Below are 15,528 nucleotides of genomic sequence, written 5' to 3' on the forward strand. Positions count from 1 at the left end.
TTCATTTGGTTATTTTTTTTCCCCTTTTTGTCATAGGACCAGCTCAGAATAGAATCATGAGGTCGGTGTTTATAACTTCCCAAACCATCTATATGCTGTTTTTAGTGCTGACGCTGTGCATGAAAGGCCGTGTCACCACCGTGCTCATGTTTCCGTGTGACTCTGGGGCTGATTTGTCCCATTTCGTAACCAGTAAGCGAAGTGAGTCTGACAGCCTTGGTTTCAGCCCTCACTCGTTGGTTCCCATGCTGCAGATAGGCTCGATTAGCAGCAAATTCCTGCCAGAAGAAGAGAATTACAGTTCAGGCTCAAAATATGCTGGTGTTCTGTGCAAAGTTTTCTCAACCAAAGTTATCTGGAGCCAGCTGGAAGTGTGACATCTAGAGTACACTATTTAGCTTTTCATCCTGACCAAAAATACCTAGGAGTGGAAATAGGTGCCTTCTTTCAACCACAGGAAAGCTTGATAATAAAAAAACCATGATCCTCTTTGAGTGTTCATTACCAACTCCAAGTCCCAGCCTAGACACAGGGGAACTGTGATCTCACCAAAGCCACATACACGGAGCACTGGGTGCATGGGAGCTGCACATCCTCCTCCTGCATCCCAACCCGTGCAGAGCTGCTGCTGTCAGTGTGAGATCCTTCCCATCCCCTCTCCGTCTGCTCTGCTGTTTATTGAAGCTCTGTCTGTGCCCGCTGGGCTCTGCTCCTCCCCTCTGGGCACCAGCCTGTGAAGCTGTTTTTAGATGGTGTTTTCAGTTGGACTTTCAAGCAAGATGAGCTGGCTCAGCCCAGAGGAGGGAGAACAGCATGTGAAACACAGTGGGGTCAGACAAGGACCTGCACCCCAGGCTGCCATTGCCGGGCCCTGCCAGGCAGTGCTGCAGCTGAGCCAGCCCCTGGGTCCACACGCACTGATATCCGATGTAAACTCCAGTGCTTTGTGTTCACTTGGCTGACTTTGTCCTCCCATCTCATTCTGTCTCTGCTCTGTGTTTTCCAGAAGTGGGCTAAAGAGGGCTTTCCTGGGGGAGGGGAGGGGGGTGGGAAACATTTGCTATATTTGTGCTTTGGATCTGAAGGGACCCTCGGCCTGACCCCGGTACCTGACATGGAGCATTGGATTTCATGCACTTCACTCCCACTGCCTGTCCAAGAACTTCTGGCTGACCGCAGTGCTTCCCTAAGGGAAAAAAAATGTTCTTAAAAAAAGCAGCCGGGCTGCCCCTGATTGTGCATTCATCTCAGCACTGCTGAAATGCTTCTTATTCCCAATGACGTGCCGATGGCAAGGAGTTCCAGGGGCTTCCAAGAAAGCTCCTGGACAAAGAGCTCCAGCCTCAGCTCCCTGCTGCCCTGTGCCCTCACTGCTCATAGCCCTCCTGGTCACGTGCTGGAGAAGGACTGTGTTTTTTTTCCCCCCTTTCCTTTACATTTGGACTTTATGAGTACATGCTATTAAGAATCATAGACCAGAAATGAAGTTTATAGGCCACAAGTAAGGATCATTGTCCCAAGCATCTTCTTGCCCTGCCTGTAAGGAATGAGGAGGGAAAGCTAATGGAAGCCTTTGAAGCATAAATAACTATTTTATACAATGATCTGTACCCTCCTATGGTACAGCCTTGTTCATCTGGGCTCAGGAGATGTTGCATAGGCTGAGGAGGCAGAGGGAGGAAGAAAGACCCATGTGGGGATAAGGAAGGGGCAGCCAGGAAGTACCCAGAAGTTTCCATTCTCCCAGTATATAACACCAAATAACTGATATTTCATCTAACAGATGAAAGAGAGGCAGGGAGGGGTGGGACAGACACACAACCAATGGGCACAACTGAGATACCTGGTGCAGAGCACTGCTGCAGGGCTCAAGGAAACACAGCGCATCACCTTCATGCTGCTGACTCAAACGGTCAGCCAAGAAAAGAAGCAGTTTCTTCCACCTTTTGCTGTTCGATGACCACTCTTATGCCAGGAGAACCATGCTGCCCACAGGAGCTCAGGCCCTGCTCACCTGGCTGGAGGCCCTCGTGTGCATCTGAAGAGAGCACACAGCCCTGCACATCCATCTGCTGTAATCACAGCTCCCTGGAGAAAACAGTTTGGAAATGGTATTTCAAGTTGTTGATTGAGATTTTTACGGATTTATTACCTGTTGGTTTTTCTTTTGTTCCCTCTTTGGCTGCCAGCTCCCCTCCATCTGCCACCGCTGAAATCCACCTCCCCTTATCACAGCACGGTTTGCTCCACCTCTTGCCCATTTCCATTTTATTGCCTCCCTAATCTCAGCCTCCTGCTTTTCCTGACACTGCTCCCCCCTCCCCATCTGTGGCGATTAAATCACTGCTCCTTTTGTTCGGTGCCACTCAAAATCCCCTCGTTTCACTCAGCCTTTGGGATGCTTCCAGCCACTTTTGCTGTTGTCACACACATCCGTTTTCCTGGCACAAAAAGGCCCATCAGCATCTGATGGGAGCTTTAGCAAGCCCTCATTCCAGCCAGCTCTGAGACTGCCTGAATGTGAAATGGAGCTGAGCTCAGCCCCAGACGTGCACAGTGTACCAGAGGCGGCTGCTGCAGGGACACCATGGGAGCACAGGGCAGCCCCACAGGGCACAGTGGGCACCTGAGAGCCAGGCAAACAAAGCCCCAACTCCTGCTTCATCTGAGGGAGCATCTCCCCCAAACACAGAGACAGACACTGTAGGAAGCCATAACGTGTACACAAGTCCATGAACCTGTGATTTCCTCTAAGTTTTCAAATGAGATCCAGAGAGGAAAAAAACCAAGGTTATGGATAGCATGAGAAAGACGGAAACCAAAATACAACCAATATACTGCAACTGAAGATTTGATACAAACAGGACAGAAACAAACCTGGCAAAGAGAATCACCAAATCTGTTTTAAAAAGCCTCAGGAGAACAGGACTCTTAGCTCTAATGATGCCCAGACTTTCAAGTGGCTTTGCATGTGTTGGGGTGATGAATCAATGCACTCAGCACCCGTTGGCATGCAGTGCTCACAGCCTCAGAGCTCACCTGCTGAGCACGAGCACCACTGCTGTTCAGCTCAGTGGTTCATTTTTAACCTCTGCTGTTATCTCTCGCTTTAATTCTCGATTCTCAATGCCAACCATGATACATTTGCTATATCTTCCCTCGCTGCTCTTATCTGCCAACATGCTTTAAATAAGTTTAGAGAGTACAGGAGCTAAAAAATAAAAATAAAAAAGGCAGCTGAAGATAAAATCCAGCAGCACACTTGTAAAAATAGAGCGGCCCTGCAAGAGGTGCTGAGTAAATGGGTGCACGGGAGGCAGCGCAGCGGGCTGCAGAGGCACTGTTTAAACTGAAGGTAAATAAGTGGCAGGGGGAGCTGCAGTTCATGTTGTTCCCTTACGTGTTGGTCAGATAATGCAACGTATCTTCAGGCAAGCAGCCGGGTGCTAAAAATGGATACAGCTCTTGGGTTTCACCGGGTGACACACAGGCTGTGGTGCTCAGAATTATCCTCCTCTGAAGCACCAATAGGAGCAGAGCAAGCATGTGCCAGAGAGCTGCACTGAGGCATTGGGTGTTTCAGAGACACAGCACCAGGGTTGGTGAAGGTGCAGCAAAGGATGCCCATCTTTGGGACAGCAGCTGGTGCAGAAGGGCTGTGTGCAGATCCCTGAGGCATCCTCTTGTTAAAACCCTTACCTGCTCTGGTTGAGCTGTGAAAGCTGCCATCTTTTTTTGGTGACGGTTACATTTTGGTCAGTAATTCAGGTTTGAAGCATCCCATCCAGTGAGTAACTTCACAGAAGCAGAGTTTAGACTTGAAGTTGGTTTAATATAATAAAACAATTGTCTTGAAAGCCTCCTCGGCATTTTAATGGTGTTTTTCTTTGGACTAAATATACACTAGAAGTTGAGAGGCTGTGTAAACCTAGCAGGGAATAAAAGGAGCTGAGAGGAGGACTCAAAGGCCACGTCCAAACTCCAAGAGTAACACAACACATGAGCTACCAGCTCCTGCAGGCAGGAACACCCACAGCCCTCTGTCCTGGGAGCCACAGCAGGCACCATTCCCCTTTCTCTGCCCCAGGTTTTGTTATCTCTTCATCACCTCCCTTCCTACCTGGGCTCACTCAGCTCAGCTGTGAGAAGGATGAGTGTTTGACCCTCGGTACTGCAGCAATGATTGTGCAGCTCTGTGTCTTCTCTGCTCACTGGGAAACAGCACTTGAATCAAATACACGTTGCTCACTGGCATGGAGATTTGGCTAAATCAGTTTTCTCAGACTGTCGTGTCCTATAAAGAACAAATTCAGGAGAGGAAGGACAGCACTGCTCCTTGGCCAAAGCATGGCAAGCAATTGTTTCCTCATTCCTGCAGCCCATTACTATAATCTGTTCTGGAGAGGCAAAGAATGCAGCCTTCCTCCTGGGAATAGAGTATTCCCCTGTATGGGTGGTGCCTGCAGGGCAAATTATTGCCTACAAAGTTAATTAGCTGTTGTAATGCTATAACATGATAGAAAGTACAGCAATGATAGCAGAGTGACACAATCCTAGGGCAGCAAATGCAAACAAACCCAAATACAACAACTATGGATGCAGAAACAAAAGAAAAACCCACTTACCTTCAGAAGACCTCAGATATGCTGGAACCTCCAAAGAGAGATGCCTACATCCCCACTGCCAACCCTTAAATGAGGGCTGGAAGGGGTGGATCCTGGCTCCAGCCCTTCTGATCTCAGATGCATTGCTTACACCTGAGCTGCCCTGCCTTCCCACCAGGTGCTCCATCACCGCTTCAGGCCTTGACTCAGCATTTCTGGTACAGCTGTAAAAAATGAGCTGTGATAGATGGCTGTAATGAATTGTGCAGACCTGTTCCATTTGAGGAATGACATGTTAAATTCGTGTATGCTTTGGGCAGAATGGAAAACAGCACTGTGCATTTTGCTGCCGTTCTGCTTTCATTCCTAGATGTTGGGAAGTAAATCAGCGCAGCCTGAGATTGTAAGGTTTGTGATGCCTGGCTGTGTGGTGTTTTATCTGCCTTCAAAAGGAACAGCTCCTCTGGGATCCGTCCATTTGTCCCCACCTTCAACAGATGTGGTTTGGACCCATTATTGAGAATGAACAAGACTTTTCCTTAGGCGCAAGAGAACAAAATGCGTAGTCCCAGGACTGGGTGTTATGCAGCAGCTCTGACTGAGGCAAAGTGGAACCTTCTCCTTAGGGTGTGCAGCACTCACAGGAGGCAGTCAGGGGGTGACTGCTCACAGACCTGCCTGCACGCTCTCACACAAATCCATACAGAATATCTCCTGTGAAAGCAGCTATTCTTGCTCCTGCCAAACTGCCGGGAAGACCCATACAATGATGTTAATTGTAAACCACAAGCTGGCTCTTATCTTTGAATTGTTTTTCTCCAACAATTTTAAGAAGAGCTCAGCGTGTTCTCAGTAGGAGCTGATAGATGCTGAGCACTTCTGAAATCCTGCCAGCTTCATTTCGGTTCCTAAATGGGAACTGAGTGCTTGTGAGCATCTGATCCTAAGGGTGCATTTTGTAGCACTACGGCTCTATCCATATCATTCCTTTCCTCTATTGCTGACCCCGGAGTGCTCCTCACAGTGGCAATAACACCAGCAGCACCGGGCTGCTCAGTGATGTCTCAGTTATGTTGTCTCAAGCCACACTGAAGGAATTAAACGACAGCAGTGGGTGCTGTTGGCATCCTGTCTGCAGGGAGGTCCCCACCATCGCTATGGGCAGCACGGACACAACTGAAATGGCTGTAATGGATTTCAAATATGTGTGTTTGTATGTGAAACATTGAATGCTTTCTTTGTCAGAGTATTTCACCTTGTGTTTCAGGCTGTATACACCGTGGTTGTCAATGCTTAGTTGCAGGGTTCAGATTTCCTTCTAAGTCAGTTCTTGGGGCAAAATAATGAGCATTTTTTAGCACTTCATGGAACAGAGCAGAGGGGAAGAAGGGCCTTTATCTGATGCTTTTCCAACAGATTTCATGCGTGGAAGGCATCTGCTTGGGCCCTGTGGGCTGACATCCCACAGGACTTGGCAGCAAGTGGGAGAGCCACATGTCATAAAATCTGGGGGGCCCACGCACTGTGGACAAAAGTATGGCAAAGAGTTTCAACATTACTGACTGCAGTGATGTTGGAGGGCTGGCTAAAAGCGATTAGCGTAGCGCTCTGGAATGTGGAGCTTCAATAGCTGCTCCAGAAAGATCTGCAGCCCCATTGACTTTTGCAGTGTCAGTAGGAGCCTTTGCACTCTGGCTTTTGCTGGCCTAAATGGATAAATGTGAGGGGCAGAGTGTGCAGGGAGCGCAGAGCTCGCCGGGCTGCTGCTCACAGGGCAGCACACACCGTGCCCCACGTGCTGGGGGCCTTTGCCCAGAACATTGGGGTGGCTGACAGGGTCCCGGTGCACTGCCAACACCCCCACGAAAATCTTTATCACTGTTAGGCCATAACTTTGTTGCTTCTCTGTGCCGGGCTCAAGCAATGACAGCTGTATTTGGCTGCAATCTGACTATCGTGTGCACCCAGATTGGGGGTCAGCGTGGGGTGCAGTGTTTTTGTTGCTGCTGCCTGGGGTGGGAATGCACCCAGCAGGACCGAGAGTGTCTGCAACCACATTCACTTCATTCGTTTCCTTTTCTGATGTTGGTTGTTGTTGTTTGGTTTTTTCCTTTCTGATTTCTAGACAGATAAAGTGCAGAATCAATGAATAATAAAGCTGAGAAGAAGGCCTGCCTGGTGTGAACACATACATTTTTAGTTGAGGTGGGGAAAGAATGGGTTCATTCAAGCCCTCATTTAGGCCAGGGAATTCCCTAACTTTTGTCTAAATATGGCATGCAAGAGAGAGCACAGCAACGCAATACTTCACTGAGTATTGTTTAAAAGGGTGTTTGGCACCATTCAGCAAGTAGGATTCTTGTAAAAACATGGCACAAGGAGTTGTTTGACAGATTCTGACATTGCAAAGTCTTTACGAGAGATGGAAAAGAAAAAAAAAAAGAACAAAATAAAGAACAAAAAGAGAGAAACTACAGCGTACATAAAGGCAAAAGCATGCGCTCTGCCCAGGCAGGATGGAGAATAACAGGGACTAAGGAACAACTCGCACACTGTGCAGCACGTGGGTCTGATTGCAGTACAGATCAGTAACACTGGGTCTTTCAGCTGGGAGAGGTGATGATGAAGTGAGAGCTGGGGAAGATGTTGCTCGTGCCCGAACTCACCAACCAGAGCCCACCTCTGGATGTCCTGCTCGGATTGCCCCATCCTCTGCTGCCCTGATGCTGCACAGCCTTTCACCCTGCAGGCAGTGGCATTCCTCCAGCAGCTCTCGGGATGCCCTGCCCAGTACCAGACACCCCTTGGTTTGGGTCACTTCTCCCCTTTTTGCAGAGCTCATGCTGAGTTGCTGTGACTGTGGATTCCTTTTGCTGCAGTGAGCGATGATTTGTGCCTGGAGGAAAGCCCATCCCCTGGCAACACGGTGAGACTCTCAGATCACATCTCAGCAACGAGTTTGTCTCCAGAATTCTTAGTTTGCTCTTGAAATACGGCCATTAGGTCTGTGTGTTCTGGGGGAGTGGAAACTCATCTGGGATTTATACCACCTTTGGAGGCCTCAGGTGATCACAGAGTCACAGAACTGCAGAGGTTGGACGGGACCTCTGGAGATCATCTCATCCAACCCCCTGCTAAAGCAGGTTCCCAATGGTAGGTTGCAGTAGGCTGATGGCAGTCACAGGTACAGCTACCCAGCAGGCTGTGGTGCCCATACAGTGAAGGTCTCGGCTCAGCCTTTGCTGTGTAAAGAGAAACCCGTCCCTGAACTGATCCCAAGCACAGCATCAGTGCTCAGTGGATGGCTGTTTGGCTGGAGCTCCTGTCAGAATTAAGGCACGCTTTGCCAGGTCGGATGGTTGGACGGTCTCCTGCACTGTAACCCAGCGTGACAGAGACCAGTACCTCTGTAAGTAGCACTTAACCTCAGGCAGTTCTGTAGTTCATTAAATGCAAGGGCTAGATTCTGCTCTGCTGCACTGCTATCGGCCTAAGGTGTGTCAATGAGACTTTCTGATTTTGCACAAGCATAATTGAAAGTTGCTCCCTGAGAGCTGCAAAGCTGTCTGGTATGGAATAGGAACTGGCAGGTCTAAAATGGTGATGCCAGTGGCAGTTCCCACATACATTCTAATGTGTTGCCCATCAGATGCACCCAGTAACAAAGCAACCAAGTCCAAGAGTTTCTGAGTCATCACAGCAAGACTGAGGAGACAGTGAAGGCACAGGAGCACTTCCCCACCCCTTACAAGCATTTCGGTAGATGCTGTTTATTGAGGAGCTGTTACAAATATTTCTGAAAGCAAATATTTAAAGTCCCCTTCCAGTGGAAAGTCAGAGGGAGAACCAACCACCTGCGTACCCACCTGGTCATGGCAACCAAGCCAAGCCAGGGCTGAGAGCAAATAGCAACGATGCTCAGCCGTTGTGGCTGGCTTGCCCAAGCAGCAGAGAGCAAACACCTGCAGGGAGCCGGACAAAGGCAGCACTGCTGGTGGGCAGAGCCATGGTGCTGCAGGGTAGGGCTGCTGGCAGAGGCACGAGGGTGAGTCTGCCATTAATTAGCCCATGCTAATGCCATGCCAAAGCACCCTGCCTGCCCCCAGCTCCTCACAGAAGGAGCAGCCAGGCGAGCTCCTTCCCAAGAGCAGGCTGACATACAGTGGTTGAGCCCATGCTTGATAAACCCAAGAGAGAGGAAGGGCCACAGGCTTTTAAGAGAAACTTCTGGGCCATTCCTACCACAGCACTACACCCAGCAGAGGAAAAGGAGTCGGCCCACGGTCCCTGAGTAGCCCCAGGAGGCTGCAGGCACTCCGCATCGTGAGCATCTCCATTTCACACCACTAACACCCACTGCAGAGTGAATGCTGCTAAGGAAACCAGGGCTATAGTCCCCTAGCTGTTCTTTGTGTCTCTGATTGGGCATACACACATCCCAGTACCCACTGACTGGCTGACACGCTTTTAGATGCTGGATTTTATTTATTTATTTGTTTTTCCATTTAGCTTTCTGAATACAAACTTAGGCTTCATCGGATGGAAATGATCTCATTACATTACAGTTGAATTACAGATTCTGGGAAACTCCTGGTGTAACCATGGGAAAGTCTCACCTTCCCTTTTTTACTTTCCTTTACCAAGTCCCTATTGAAATCAGGTTGGCAGGCTAACAGCTCGGCTAGGAGACAAAAGGCAGCCCTTTGTTACTATTAGCTTTTTTAATCTCACGATTTGCTTACCAGTCTTGTGATTTCGGGGACGTGGCGTGTGGTTTTTGAATATCTAACGATACGAAGCCAACTGCGTGCAGAAGGCAAACCTGCTCATAACGTAGGGCCGGCATCCTACCAACACAGGGCTGCTTGTCCCACTGCCAAAATGAAAAACCCAGAAGTGAAGCCCAATAATTAATTACAGCTCTCCCTCTTGTTCCCTTTGAGCCACAACGCGCTCTTTACGCTCTCGCTCTTTCTCTGCCTCTCACAAATCCTTTGCACAACTGGAAACCCGGCTCAGCGAACCCGACACAATAGTGCTGTAGTAGAGCAAGGAGGAACTTGGCTCCTCTTCAAAGGGACCTTTTATCGACTGTTTGGTGCGATGTGACAAAGCAGGGACGTGTGCCACGGATGTGATGCTTCCCAAACTCCCCCTTCTACCTTGATTAAACTTGAAAGCAGTTATCCCCGCCGGGGTGATGAACCCTGACAATGTGCATCTTGTTTACAGCTGCAGCGAGCTCTTAACAAGTCTTCCTGTTTCTGACCACGGCGATGCACTTCTGCTCTGTGCCCTGAATACAATCCCATTTCAAATATCAAGTTGGAAGTTTTTTGCTGCTAAAGCCAGTGTAGTGAGCGAGCCCCATCCCACTGCTCTTTGCCCAGGAAGCCAACTGCCTTCCTCCCCCTTGGTCTGCATAATCTTCTTCCCCTCTTCTTGTTGCTGACTTGGAGTGCTCTATTTCAGTTGTAGGAAAAATTGGGAGTGTGATATCAATGGAGCTGGATCCTTTGCCGAGAGCTCTCCTCTTACCTCTGCAGCCATTCCAGGAAGGTGGTGGGAAACCAGAGCCAGCACTTTTTGGTGTGCATGCAGCACCCACCTGCTTTCTGCTGCCATGGTAAACTCTGTGCTGGAATATCAGCCCACACTTGGCTCTGCTGCTTTAGGCTGCAGTGGATAATTTCTAATCTCTCTATTCAGAGAGCTTGAAGGAACAGGAGGAGAAACATATGGCATATGCCACCTCAGCTCCCAGGAGGTGTGGGGTTGCTGTCCTGGCAGCTGCTGGGGTAATCCTTGTCCTTCTGTCTGTGTCCATGTCTGAAAGGTGTGCCCGGAGCACCTGGGCATTACCTGCAAGCAGTGGGCTCTGCTCCGAGTGCAGCAGCCTGAGTGGTTGGAGGCTGCTTGGGCCAAAGAAAACCCATTGTGAGGTGTGTTTTTGATGTGCTGTCATTGCTCACTGGCCCGGCCCCATCCTGACCCCACTGCAACCAACAGGAATGGTGTAGGTGGGACAGCATCGCCTCTGCTTCCTTCGTTTGTTCCCTCCCAGGCCCGCTCCATCTGCCCCAGTCTCACCCTCTCGCTGCATCACCCGCTCTGGGCACCATCTGGTGGGGTTTGCTGTGTCTCATCTCACCAACTGTCGTTTGTCCTGTGGCTGTGGTGGAAACGCACTCGCATTTTGCATCAAAGGACCCCTAAACCATTCACTCTGCGGGCCAGCCGGCCTGTCGGAGAGGAGCCAAGCTGTTGGCACTCAATAAGCGACAAGCATTAATAAAAGCATTACAGTGAGGTTAGTGCCTCATTAAAGTGATGCTAACGAACCGGCTGTCTTCCAGAAGTATGAAATTTTAACTAAGACTTCCTCCTTCTAATTTTATATATAATTAAATCGGTGTAGAGAGGCAATATTCACTTCTCCAGGCTGCTGCATTAGAAGCCGAGCCAAATTCACAGGAGTTGCTCTGGAAGTGTACCAGAGCTCATGGGAGCAGCCTGCAGCCGGGCAAGGCACGCAGGGCTGGGGTGCTGCAGCAGTGTTATGGCTGTGCCCTCTGCCCCAGCACTGCCCAGACCTGCTGCAGGCTGCGTCCACCTGAGCTGCACCCCAGCTCTGGACCCACATCGTGCTGTGCTCTGGTTCTGGAGCAGCAGCCACAAGCCATTAGCTTGCAGAGATGCTGAAATCAAAGTATAGCAGCTCGTGTCTTGTTGCTTCTGTTGCTTGACAGATGTGCCAGGGAGGAAGCATTCACACGGAGCTGAAGTGCCCTACATCACATGAGCAGCTTCCAAGCTCAGCTGGGCAGCTCGCGCTGGGTGTGGGCTGGGAACTGTTGCATCTTGGCCAAGCATCTCCTACAGAGAGCAGCACAGACCTGCACCGGAGGGGTTTTGCTCTGAGCCCTACCACAGCCCCGAGTGCCCCTGGGCCCAGCTCCAGGCCCCCAGCAGCCCCCGGCCGTGCACAGCCCAGGCTGCCTGCAGAGCCCCACGGCTCCATTGTGAGCAAATGAATTCTGCCCTGCGCTGAGGAGTAGCCCTGCTCTCAGGAAGGCTTGGCAGCAGCAGTGAGGAAAGCAGCTGCTCCAAGATACACAGCCTCCTTTTATTTCTTCTCTTTTGGCTGGTTTTAGCAGCAGAGCGTTCCCATGTGATGGGCATGTGAGCAACAGCTCTGCTGGGGGCATCTTGCCGGGCTGGCGGCCGAAGCTGCAGTCTTCTGTCCATGTGTCCACAACTTTGCAGCTTTTCCTCCTCCCTTCTGTCAGGTTTTTATTCTTGTGGTCCCCCTGAAGCAGATTCAGTCATTGTGTTGTTAAAGGACAGTGTTTGGTGGGTGAATGTTAGCACACCCCCTCTCCTGACAGGGAAGGTATAGAGTAAACCCAGTGGTTTTAACAATATACGCCACTTTCTTGAGCTGAAACAACAAATAAATGCGGTTCTGGCTCTGTTTAGCAGCTCATCTTGCTGGTTTGCCCAGGGGAGATGGTGGTGTCACACTGAACTCAGTGCCACGCTGCTGCCTCTCCACTCGTTGCAGAGGCTGCCAGAGCTGAGAAGAGCTGCAGGCTTCAGCTGGGGGCTGTCCCTGCTGCCTCCTGAAGCTCCTGGGCTGGAGGGGCTGTGTGTGCCTCTGGATGTCACTGCCTGAGGACACAGGAAGACCCCGGTCCAGGAGAGTTCACGTCTCACTGCAAAATTTCCTCCTCATCTCAGTCATTTCAGCATAGATTTTCTTCTTGCAAAGGCGCCAGCTTTGCAAACAAGCACTATCCTCGCTGCAGTGAAATTAATAGGGCGTCTGGGGCAAAGGTAAAACTAAAATACATAAGTAAATGTTTGCAGGATCAGGACCTTATTCAGGCATAAATCAGGTATCGCCAGCCAACAATGGAATTACCTAAGTATAAAATCCCATGTAAGCCAGTAAGATCAGCTCCAAACCTGCTATGAATTTGCTTTTTGTTTCCGTGCCAGGAATATATCACTTCTAACTGCTGCAATCCGGCCTGGTCCTTTTTATTTTCTTTTAAGTGCTTTTTGGGCACATTTATTTCCCGTCAGCAGCAGCAGATACGCACCGCCTGACCCTCCTTTCCTTGGGCATGTCCCTGCCTGCTTCACCCACACTGAGCCGTCCCTATCAGGGGGGGTTTTTCTTTCCTTGTCGATTCTGTTGCTGCACTCCGTAAACAAAGGGACACTGGTGACGATCCCAAACTGTTCTTTTTTATTTGCCTGGGAACGGAGTCAACTATTTGTTGGTTTTTTGTTGCCGTTATTTTTCTTTTCTTTTTCAACTGGTGACCAGTTTAACGTCTTGCCCATACCTGTGTCCATTGCAGCGCTGTGATGCAGCAAGGCTTGTGAGCAGCTGGCACTGGGCAGGAGGAGGAAGCAGACAAGGCAGCGAGCTGCAGGTGGGAGGAATCAGATCAAAACCAAGGCCCAGGGCAGGGACATTTAGCCTCAAAATGTTGAAAGTGGCCAGGAGGATCCTGGTTCTGCCCTGTAGCAGTGCTACCTGTGGGCTGCAAAGATGCTCAAGAGGTCTAGAGGTCTGTGGAGGGATGACAGTGTCTGCCCAATTGTGGACTGTTGTTTTTATTAAAGTAGCCACAATGACATGTAATTAAAAAAAGAAAGAATGTAATCACAAAAGAAAGTCATTTCAAAATGAATAACTGCCTCCTCTCCCACCTTTCTTCCTTAAGAATGCAATGTTTGGATACCACTGGTGAGGCACTCAGGCTCTGGCAGCATTTGTTTCCCCCCACCTTCTCCAATTTGCTCCATGAAAGCCCTCGGCTGCCTCGCACAGACCCGGAGCTCCTTGTGCATGGAGCTGTGGGACAGCGCTGGGAGGAGCTGGAGCTGGAGCTGGAGCTGGAGCTGGAGCTGGAGCTGGAGCTGGAGCTGGAGCTGGAGCTGGAGCTGGAGCTGGAGCTGGAGCTGGAGCTGGAGCTGGAGCTGGAGCTGGAGCTGGAGCTGGAGCTGGAGCTGGAGCTGGATGCTGCTCCTCAGGAGCCTCACGAGTCACTTGCGGCTGAAGAGCGAGGAGAAGCTCGTTTGTTATGCAAATATCTGCTTTGGCCCGGCCTGGCATAGACAGTGGAAAGCTCTTGAATTATTTTAAGCAGAGGACAAAAGTTCTTTCCCTCCCCCTATCATCTTGGATCCTTGTTAAAACAAAACAAAGCAGAAACCTCTGTGTGAACCATCTGAGGATGATCAGCGCTCTGCTTTCCTGGCAGGAGCGGTGTGGCCAGTTGTGCACAGGCACAGGGAAATAGAACAGTTAAGACCAAAAAAAAACGTGTATTGGAGGCAGACAGGCTTTATTTTGTTTTGGTGACAGCAAAACGAAGCACCCTCCAGCCCTATCGCCACAGAGGGACAGGGCTGTCCCTGGGTGACCGGCTGAGGCACTGGGCAGCCGTTCCAGGGAGCCACTGAGGATGGTTGGTTTTCTGGCTGGTTTGGTGGGTGCAGAGGTGTCTGTGCCCTGGATAAGAGCCCAGCACCTCCTTTCAGAGCTCAGCTGGGCTCCCAGGATCACTCAGACTCCGGGTGCTGTGGGCTGGCTGCAGTTTGGCCAGAGCTGGGTCTGCACTGCAGCAGAGTGGGGGCCACGTTTTCCTGTCTATGTGAGCTGCTTCGTTTCCTAAGTGCAGAAATTCTGAGCTGCATAAAGCAACTGCTCTCATGGGCCTTTTAAAACCTGTTAGAATATGCGTGTGGGCATTGCAATGGTTGTTGTCCTTGAAGACGTTTCTAACCTTCCATTAAGAAAGGTTAGAAAGAAATAGAAACTCTGCCTTTAAAGATAACATGCTAGCAGCAGCACAGAAGCATAAGTAAATCAGGAGAGATTTGGAGCATGTGCCTAGAATCCACTGTGGAGGGATACATTCTTTTAAGGCATTTGCTTGTCAGTGTTGCTGCAAGCTCAGGGCCCGTGGTGCTACACCAAGCCCAGCTGGCACCGTGGGGGTTAATGCTGTGTGCCTGCAGCACAGCAAGCACTGGAGCTGGTCTGCCCAAGGCAGGATGCTGGCACTGTCCCCTCACTCTCCTCCATGGTGTCACACAGCTGCCAGTGCACCCCAGCAAACACAACCCATTCTCCCTGAGCAGTGCTGGGAGCAGAGGAGGATGGAAAGGGAGGCGACGGCAGCGAGGGGAAGGTAGAACTTTCAGGCAGTGTTGTTTTTTGGTGCTGGAGACAGGCTGTGCATGGAGCAGGGCCCTCCTACAGCTCCCCCATGCTTTGCTGGGGCTCTCCGCTTTGTTCCCTTGCCGGGGCTTTGGCCAAATGCTGCTCAGTCCGAGCCAAGGCAGCGCGGGCAGAGCGGGCTCAGAACTGCTGGCACGGGGACTGCGGGCACACCGGGCTGCGGAGGCAGGGCTTTGTCTTGCAGTGCCACGCAGTGCACCATGCCATGGGGAGAGCGCGCTGCCCACCGCAGAGAGTGCTGCCTCCGCAGTTACACGTGGCTGCTTCAGCTCTTCGGAGCAGAGCCTTCCCACGGGATGCTCCTGCCCAGAGCTGGGGAGGGCGGGCAGGGAAGGCAGCCCATGGGAAGGGCAGTGGCACAGCCCCCTCAAATGTCACGCAGCGCTATTTTAAGATATTATCTTGCTGCCCTCTGACAACAATGTGCTTTGGAGCAGAGCTTATCGTGTGTGCAGTTTGGCACACGGGGGCTGTGGAGTCATCCCAGGAGCTGAGAGGCGGAACAGAGCAGCAGCGCTCCGTGCTCCCAGTGCTGGGATGGTCCCAGTGCCGGGTGGGCATCCCAGCTCCTGCACATCTCCAGGGGGGTCTGCAGGTCCCCGTGCCCCTCACACTGATGAGCAGCTCCTCGGGCTTGTGAGCTCCACAGTTGGTTTTTGCCAT

At 50.8% G+C, this 15,528-nt stretch overlaps 1 long non-coding RNA gene across 2 annotated transcripts; it reads right to left on the reverse strand.

Annotated features, from left to right (window-relative positions):
- LOC140259325 (uncharacterized) lies at positions 1 to 4,649 on the reverse strand. 2 transcript variants are annotated; one of them, XR_011905389.1, is made up of 4 exons: positions 4,626 to 4,649; positions 1,844 to 2,088; positions 1,110 to 1,186; positions 1 to 278 (listed from the first exon to the last, which is right to left on the reverse strand). It is a non-coding gene; the product is annotated as an uncharacterized lncRNA (long non-coding RNA). The 2 variants fall into 2 exon arrangements; XR_011905390.1 differs by lacking the exon at positions 1 to 278 and adding an exon at positions 495 to 1,028.
- Positions 4,650 to 15,528: the final 10,879 nt, after the last annotated feature.

The sequence above is a fragment of the Excalfactoria chinensis genome, chromosome 15, assembly GCF_039878825.1.
Source record: "Excalfactoria chinensis isolate bCotChi1 chromosome 15, bCotChi1.hap2, whole genome shotgun sequence".
Classification (NCBI taxonomy): Eukaryota; Metazoa; Chordata; class Aves; order Galliformes; family Phasianidae; genus Excalfactoria; species Excalfactoria chinensis.